The following is a 10,195-nucleotide window of genomic DNA, read 5'->3' on the forward strand; positions in this document are numbered from 1 at the left end:
AATGAAACAAGGCGAATTTATTATTTGTTCTCTAGTTTCTCAATAATTTGCGTAGACAATCAAGCGTACAGAACATTGTTGCTTGTCTAGTGCCACCACCTTTAATGAATGCGCTTTGACATAAACACAGCCGCAAAATAGGCAATACAGCTGTCATATTAAAATATTTCCATGTGTTTTTGACTGTAGATGCAGAGAACGTTAGTGGTATAACATTATTATGATGGCAAGTGACACAAAGGAAACCTAAGAATGAATAAACGAGTACATAAATTCGCTCTGACGTCAGTGTTGCGAATAAATATACAAAAGAAGGAGATGTAAGCAAAAGCAATGATAACACAAGAAATTATACACACACACTATAGTGCTACGGCGTCTTCGGCAAAGAAATTGCATTTGAAAGTATTATCATTAATGCGCTCTCACAATTTAACATGTGGCACTTCATTTTTAAGGGGTTAGGGGTAGTCAGAATTTTCAAAAAATCGATTTATTTTTTTTTTGCATTTTCTTAAAGTATAATGTTTTAAAAATATTGTGTAAAAATTTGAAGTGAATCCGACAAATACTTTTCAAGTTATTCAACAATTAACAAAGGGCGCTCGGCCGCTCCGGAGCCGATAGCAAAACTTTAAATGCGTTTTTCTCAAAACTATGTTTTTCAAACTGGTGAACACTGTAACTTAAAAACCGCTACGTAGATTTCAATAAAATTTATACAGCTTTTGAAAAACATAAAAAACTTGTGCCTGATCGAAGGATTTTTTTTTTTTCAAAAATTTCGATTTTTTTTTAACAATTAACTGTTGGTTTTTTCCCGAAAATCTGGAAAAAAATTTTCTGAGGCCGCCATTTTGTTCATTTTGAAAAAAAAAAAAAGCTTCGATCAGGCACAAGATTATCTATTAATAAAACTAATTTTTCTTGTCCGATTGGTCTTAGATGAATCTGCAAGGACTTGTGATGTTCACCGCAAGGGACTTCTGGAGAAACGGGCTTCACACAAACAGCGATAACTTTTGCAATTATTAATTTTTATTTTTTTTTATTTTGGTGAAGTCAAGTTAAAACATGATGTTTTTATGCTATGTTTTTATTTTTGTTAAATAAATTAATTAAGTAGCAAAAAAAAATTCGTGAAAATCATCATTTTTTCGAGCCTCTGACTACCCCTAACCCCTTAACACACTTTTATTAGGTCGGGTTGTATGTATGTATGTATGTATGTACGTATGTAACGGAATCTTTGAGCTTAATTTTCACTGGCTTCTAAAAATCTGATCGACTTGAAATTTTGCACACCTATCAAGGACCGATGACAATGCAATAATTTGATAAAAGTTTTCCATTATCCTTATTAGGATTGCCAGGATTAATATTTTCTTTTTTTACCTGTGGGCAAAAAGTAAGGTGAATTTGGTTGTAAAATGAAAAATCTTTATTTATTCTTGTAAATCAGTTTCATCCCCTTCAAAACAATCTCCTCTCGATGAAATACACTTATGCCAACGATTTTTCCAATCCCCGAAACATGCCAAATAGTCCATTTCCGGTATAGCCATCAGCACCTTCTTCGATTCAGCTTTTATCTCCTCAATCGAGTCGAAACGCGTTCCCCGGAGTGGTCTCTTGAGTTTTGGGAATAGCCAGAAGTCACACGGAGCCAAATCAGGCGAATATGGTGGTTGCGGAACGATATGCGTGGAATTTTTGGCGAAATGGTCACGAAGAACGAGAACAAAAACCAAGAGTTGTTGGCCTATAATTCTGGTTTTTTTAGATGAATTGCTTCACGTAAACGACGCATAACGTTTTTTTGTTAATCGAACTAAAAGTAGAAAATAAAAAATAGTTTAAAAAAACTAAAAAACACGCTTTTATTGCCAATCGAACTAAAAAGTATAAAATAAATTTTAATGACAAAGAGACCTATAATGAAGTAATAGCATATCGAACGATCAGTCATAGTCAACTACCTCAGAACAGAATTATAACAAAAATTAAGATACAAATAGAATAATTCAAATTAGAGTTAAAAGCGTGGGATGCATTTTTAGTTCGATTGGCAATAAAAGCGTGTTTTTTAGTTTTTTTAAACTATTTTTTATTATTAGTTTGTTTGGGAAATACAATACTTAGTATAATGCAACATGCTTTGAAAACAAAAGGATGTAAAGGGGAGATACTGAAAACCGCACCCTCCGGAGGCTCATAGTTTTTAAGCAATTTATTGTTTATAGTTGTATAATTTAGCAAAAAATTGGTGTTGTCAGACAACTCAATTAAGAAAGAAGTTCGTACGAAGAAACGTTCACTGAAAGGATGTAAATCTGTATTTTTTTAGCTTTAGTTTTGAATTGAAAAATATTTTCCATCGTCTGCGATATTCGCCGTTGCCAACGTGCAAAGGTCCAAAAATCTTACGCAGAATCTTTCTCTCGAACACTCCAAGCGTCGCTTCATCGGATGTTGTCATCGTCCAAGCTTCTGCGCCATACGTTAGGACGGGCATGATGAGAGTCTTGTAGAGTGTTAGTTTTGTTCGTCGAGAGAGGACTTTACTACTCAATTGCCTACTTAGTCCAAAGTAGCACTTGTTGGCAAGATTTCAAGGCTGACATTGTTATCGGTGTTAATGCTGGTTCCTAAATAGACGAAGTCTTTTACAACCTCGAAATTATATATTAACTGTCTACAGTGACGAGGGTGCCGATACGCGAGGGCGCCGACTGTTTGTTTGAAGACAGGAGGTACTTCGTTTTGTCCTCGTTCACCACTAGACCCATTCGCTTTGCCTCTTTATCCAGTTTGGAGAAAGCAGAACTAACAGCGCGGTTGTTAAGGCCGATGATGTCAATATCATCGGCATACGCCAGCAATTGTACCCTCTTATAAAAAATTGTGCCTGAGCGATTAAGTTCTGCGGCTCGTACGATGCTCTCCAACATCAGGTTAAAGAAGTCACACGACAGCGAGTCACCCTGTCTGAAACCTCGTTTGGTATCAAACGGCTCGGAGAGGTTCTTCCCAATTCTGACAGCGCTGCTGGTGTTGAGCAACGACATCTTACATAGCCGTATTAGTTTTGCGGGGATACCAAATTCAGACATCGCGGCATACAGGTAACTCCTTTCCGTACTGTCGAATGCAGCTTTGAAGTCGACGAAACGATGGTGTGTGTCGATTCTCCTTTCATGGGTCTTTTCCAAGATTTGGCGTATTGAGAATATTTGGTCGATGGTAGACTCTCTAGGTCTGAAGCCACACTGGTAAGGTCCAATCAGTTGGTTGACGGTGGGCTTCAGCCTTTCACACAATACGCTCGCTAGAACCTTATAGGCGATATTTAGAAGACTAATCCCGCGGTAATTGGCACAGATTGCAGGATCGCCCTTCTTATGGATTGGACAGAGCACACTTAAATTCCAATCGGCAGGCATGCTTTCATCCGACCATATTTTGCATAGGAGCTGATGCATGCACCTTACTAGCTCCTCGCCGCCATGTTTGAATAGCTCACCCGGCAGCCCGTGGGCGCCCGCGGCTTTGTTGTTCTTTAGCCGCGTTATCGCTATTCTCACCACGTCATGATCGGGTAGCGGAACGACAATTCCGTCGTCAACGATTGGGGTATCGGGATCTTCACTTTCTCGGTGACATGCGCAGCTGTCACTGTTTAATAGGTTCGAGAAGTGTTCCCTCCATAATTTAAGATTGCTCTGTACGTCAATCACCAGATCGCCGTCTTTGTTCTTACAGGAAAACGACCCGGTCTTAAAACTTTCTGTAAGCCGCCGAACTTTCTGGTAGAATTTTCGGTCGTTGTTCCTGTTGGCCAGCATCTCAAGCTCTTCGCACTCACGTATTTCGGCCTCTCGTTTCTTCTTTCGGATAATACGTCTCTCTTCCTTTTTCAGCTCTCTGTAGCGATCCCACATGGTTCGCGTTGCGCCCGATCGCAGCGTGGCTCTATAAGTGGCATCTTTTCTTTCTGCGGCAGCATGACATTCCTCGTCGTACCAATTGTTTTTTTCGGGCTCGCCGGAATCCGATTTCTTCCTCGGCGGCGGTACGTAGAGAACGAGAAATGTTGCTCCATTGTTCGTGGATGTCGGTTTGTTGGGCAGTACTCTCTGAGAGCAGGAGTGAGAGTCGAGTGGCGTATCTTCTGGCTGTCTGTTGTGATTGCAGCTTTTCGATGTCGAACATTCTTTGCGTAGGTAGATGTACGTTTTTTGCTGCACAGAGGCGTGTGCGCAGTTTGGCTGCAACAAGGTAGTGATCCGAGTCAATGTTGGGTCCTTGGATCGTACGTACATCTAATACACTAGAAGCGTGTCTTCCATCTATCACAACATGATCGATCTGGTTTCGTGTTTTTCGATCAGGAGACAGCCAGGTGGCTTGGTGAATCTTCTTATGCTGGAATCTGGTGCTGCAGACTACCATGTTTCGGGCCCCAGCGAAGTCGATCAGCCTCTGTCCGTTACCGGATGTTTCGTTGTGCAGGCTGAGTTTTCCGACTGTGGGTCCAAAAATTCCCTCCTTGCCCACCCTGGCGTTGAAGACGCCAAGCACGATTTTTATGTCGTGGCGGGGGCAGCGCTCATAGGAACGTTCCAGGCGCTCATAGAAAGAATCTTTGGTCGCATCGTCCTTCTCATCACAACAAATAAAAAAAAAGGAATTAAACCCCAAAAAGGAGGGTTTATAAGTGTATTGTATGGCTTCGATAAGCCTTACAAAGGGATCCTCGTGGTTTTTATTTGCATAGCACCACTATCTGCGTGGGTGGCCTTCAGCCGCGCTTCAAAAGACGTCCCACTCCGGCTAAGCCATCTACAGTATTTTTGCATAGAACTCCTTCCCACGGTAAAACCATTAAACCAAAAATGAAAACGTCATATACGTGTGTGCAGTAAGACGGAACAAAAAGCCACATCCTAATCAACACTGAGGTACAATATTTCATTTTTGTATATATTTTTATTTTCATTTGTAAGCATCCGGCAACACAATACTGTTGTCAATTCCAGTAAATTGTTATTCTCGTTTAAAAATGGAAAGTGATGATTTTGCTAAATGCATTTATATTTAATTATCATAGAAATGTTTCGAATACAAATATAAAAACAAGTGAACACACGCGTGTCGCTATATATTTTATAAATTTAAATGAAGAGCAAAATGTATGATAATGTACCAAACAATAGTGAAGTTTTCGAATGGCAAATAATTGCAAAACTATTATTTCCGGAATATTGGGAGTTATAAAGCAAGTTTTTATTTAATAAATACTACTTTGGAGTTCAATATTGTTCATTTATTGGTTTTAGCGTAAAATTAAGTTTAAATGAACGGAAGTTATTGGTCTATATTTCCATATTTTGAAACAATTGGTTTGGCGCGAAAAAACTTCTGTAATATTGCGACAGCTAATCAGCTGAGTCCCTGCAACAGCCCATCAACAAAGTAACAGGGTCGCAATTTTGCTATAATTATTGAGTGCGGCGTACTTAAAGTACGTTCACATATGTAGTAATTAGCAATAAATCCACAAAATTAATCTACCCGTTCACATATGGCATATAATCTCCAAAATTGACAATCAGCTGTCAATACTGTTGTGAAAGGGTTTTCTTCATAGAAGTTATTTCGGTGTTTTGGTTTGTTTAATTATTTTTAACAATATGCAGCAAAGACAAGGAGAAGGAATAGTTAATTTATTTGCGCAATTGCTGCCAATAAAAAACAATTGGAGGAAATCCGTAAACGAACTTTAGTGAGGTTACAAAAAATTATGGCAACAATACTTATGGGGAATTCTATATTTCATTTTATAATAAGTGATAAGAGGACAAAACGTTTATAGACACACGCTTTTTTCTGTAAAATGAGTTCATAATTAATAACATTTAACACAAATTTTTTTAGATTTATACTTACAGACCTGTTTTTTTTTTTTTTGCTGGCGTCCATTTCATTTAGTTTTTATTTTGACGTTTACCTTTACATTCTTGAAAATAATTATCTATAACAAAGAAAACACAGTGTTGTATTAAAAAAGTGCGGTAATAATCTAGGATTATTTTATAATCTCAAATTTCGGGAGAGAAATTTTGTATGGGTAATCTCGCTTTTTAATTACGGATTGGGAGTTAAGCACGAGAAAGTAGATAATCTACGTGAACGTATTATTAGCTGTAAAATTGATAATCAGCTGTGAAGTGTTGTAAACGGCTTTTCATAATATATTTTGTTTAATTATTATTAAGGATATGGAAAGAGAAGCAGTAGTTAATTTCATTGCGCAAGTAATTGGTAGTTGGAGGGAATCCACAACGACATCTACTATGGTTCGCAAACATTTATGGTAATACGCAAACGAAATTCGATATTACATTTTATAATCTATACTATAAAGGCGAATGTCTGTACGTTGTGCGCGCATCGCTACGAAACGACAACACCAAATGACGTAAAAATTTGTATACGTTCATATTTTGACCCAATGAAGGTTTCAGGCAAGTTTTTATGATGGAACTCCCTTCCCAGAGCCCCCAGGCCGCGCCATCACTCTCATTCGCCCCTAATAATCGAATATTTGCTTAAATTGAATCTAAAAAATCTTAGTTTTTCCCACTATTTATAGCACACTCTAGACTTCATAATCCGCATAAGCGGTTCAACTATGACCCAAATGCAAAGTTCAAAAACGGTTTGAGATAGAAAATTAATAAAAATAATTTTGCTTGATATTTTTCTGATTGGTTTTTTTGATTTTATTCCACGAGGCATAGCAACAGATGCCGATAAAAAATTATTTTCTATGAAATTATTGTTTGTAATTCTTTTATATACATATCCTAAATCCCTCAAAGCTACTCCTATGCGAGCGGGGCCGCGGGTTAAAGCTAGTAAGTAATAAGAGACAAAAACGTTTATGTACACAAGTAAACACTTGAGAGTTTATCAGTTTTTTTTTTTATAAAAATAAATAAAATAATAAATACATGGCGCGCACACTTCTGCAAGGTGTTTGGCCGGGCACCTCTCCAACTTGTGGCGTGCGTCACAAACGGAGGGGCTTACTGTTTTAAGCCGAGTCCGAACGGCATATGCTTTTTTATGAGGAGCTTTTTCATGGTAGAAATACACTCGGAGGTTTGACATTGCCTGACGAGGGCGGTCACTATTAGAAAACTCGGTTTCTATTATTTTTGCCCGAAAGGTAGTCACGCACCAACCCATACGGCTACGACGGCAGTCCATCCGCCTTTTTTTTAATAATGAATATAATAATTAACGCGCATCCACGGCAAGTGCCTGGAGCTAGACTTTCCTTCTAGCTCTTTTCTTTACCGGTGCCCATTTTATGTAGTTTTTACTTTGATCGATACCACAGAGAACAGGGTTTTACGGAAAAAAGTATGGTTATAATATAAAATTATTTTACAATCTCCGATTTCGGAAGAGAAGTTATGTACGAGTAATCTCATTATTTAATTACGAATTATAAAAAGTAAATAATCTAGTTATATGACAACTTATATTAATATATTAAACGAAGGAACATCTTGCCTTGATGGCTCAAATAGATTAATAAATTTTAATAATTCATATCCTGTACATATTCGACAACGTAACGCGAAAATTTTGTGCAAATATCATATATGTGCAAAGCCTGTTCTTTGCTTCGTTAACTGCGATTAAGAGAGTCAAGTTGCACATATTGTGGTACCGCTAATCGACTCTCAATGACTTTAACAGAACAAATTGCTGAGATGGCGTAATTCTAGAGTTTTGTTTACATCGAATTTTACCTTTTTCTTTTATAAAAGATAACTATTTTGAAACCCCCTGCTTTGGAGAAGTCATAAATAACGTAAAGTTACGCTTCGGTTTGAACACAAGATTGCACAGATTGACGCGAAAATCTAGGAGTTTTACTGTAAACGTCACTTCACAAATGCCATCAGAACAAACTGCATGAAAGCAGAAATGTGCAGAGAATTTTATTAAATAGTTTGTTAAAATAATTTTATTAAATACCATTATTTTCACTTTAGTAAGTGTTTTAACGATTGTTAAGTTTATAACAAAAAAAAAAAAAAGAGGTTGTCTGTAAAGTCGGTTTACTGACGATAGTTTAACGTGACAGCGTCATAAGAAAATAGGCTGTGTTCGTAAATGCAACATGACGCGCAAACTACAATTGCATAACAAACAGAACGTTCAGAAATGCCAATATCGCAGCCCTGCAATAATCAAGCGTTCAAAAAGACAACAATTCTATCAGTTGTCACACATAATTTCTATCAAAAAATTGTTTACTGCATTTAACTACGATGTCTGATGAAAAGTAAGCAAAACTGTTTTATTTTAATTTTTGTATTGAAATTTAGTTAAATTATGTTAATAATAATTGTATAAATTACTATTTTTACATTTTTAGTGAAAATCTCAGTAATGCGGAGACACAGTTATTGCTGAGAGTACGGTTGAATATGGAGGACGAGTTTAAATCGGGTAGAAGGAAAAAAAATGTATTGTGGAAAAAAGTTGTGACCGAAGTTAAAAATGTAAATCCCAATATAAGACTGGACAGTACCACAGCGCAGAGAAAATGCTTAAATCTCTTGGTAACGTACAAGCGCATTAAGAAAAGAAATAATTCTTCCGGTAGAGAAGCTACATCCTGGAGGTATTTTGAGGACTTCGGCGAAGTTTATGGTACAAGGCACTCAATGACTCCTCCAACAGCAAATTATTAAAGTGAAACTATAAATTATTAATTTTCATAAAACTTATAAAACCTTACTTTAAAAGTGGCCCAATTCATTCGGAAATGGGAATAGAAAATGTCCTCGGGAAACGACTTTATTGTTTTAATAAACGATTTGTTTTTAGGTATTTTTCTTTTTAAAGACAAACATTTGTACTAAACATTTTTCTCTTTGACTTCAATAGCCTTCTTTTTCTTAAATTTAAAGAAAATCTATCTTTTCTTTGCTCACAAATTTCGTCTAGTGTTAGATTCAGCAAAATTTCCATTTTAGTATTATACGCGTTCAAAAATGCAAACAAACGTATTTGCAAATTGTCAAAAATTGTATAAGAAGTATCAAATGTCAAACTTGCAGTGTTGCCACTGATGCTTATGCTGCAAGTCATGTTGCATTTACGAACACAGTCATACTGATGTAATGGTTGCAATTTTCAAAAAAAAAATTTAATTTTATTTGTTTGATAGATATTTTGTATGGATATAGAGGAGGTAAATGGAATCGCAATGGAATAGGTGAAGTTACATTTACACAAACATGAAAAATGACGAAACATTTATCAAATTCATGAAAGATATCTTCAATTTCGATTGCGCATCAGACATTAATAAGTCAACAACACTAATGGCCTCTGGTAACGCTCCAGCATGCTTGTCCAGCAGGCTTATATGTGTGCGTGTCGGGGGCTTGACGCTAATATCTAAAATTTTTGATTTTCATCATGCAAAAGCCGACAACAAGTATGTGTGACACGAAGCAAGTACGAGTGTCACCCGACACGCACACATATAAACCTGCTGGAGCGTCACCAGAGGCCATAAAAGGCAACATCATCGATTTGACTTTTTCAAGACACATTACACTCGAAACACCCACTTTCATTTCCTACTTTTCCTATCATCGTCCTATTCTCAACAGAGAAATGGTTCATTACCATGCACACAGGAAGAAGGCATATGCAAATACAAATATGTGAATTTATGTACAAATGCGCATATACATACATATATATGCTCACTCAAGTAGGAGAGAGCCAGATGTCGAACGTTGCCGAATGCGGGGGCCGATTGTGCTTTTTTTCGTTCGTTCCGCGCTTTCGCTTGCAGTTCAAGCAAGGTAACGACGCATGAGCAAGATAACGCATTTTTTCGTGCGTGCAGCCGACTAAATCGAATTATAAGACGTTATCACGTGAAAACAAAAATCTTAAGTTACATCATCAAATCTGATGTTTCTTGTATATCGTTCTTTGGTTAAATGCCATATAATTCTCGCTTTGAATTCGCTCTGACATCAACGCCAGTAGCTAATCGAGAGCAGGTCGTACAATCAATTTAATTTAATATAATATTTTAACTTCATAAATTTATACTTACTCAAAATCCACGCCCGCTAAAAATAGATGT

This window comes from Anastrepha obliqua, chromosome 2 (assembly GCF_027943255.1).
Source record: "Anastrepha obliqua isolate idAnaObli1 chromosome 2, idAnaObli1_1.0, whole genome shotgun sequence".
Classification (NCBI taxonomy): Eukaryota; Metazoa; Arthropoda; class Insecta; order Diptera; family Tephritidae; genus Anastrepha; species Anastrepha obliqua.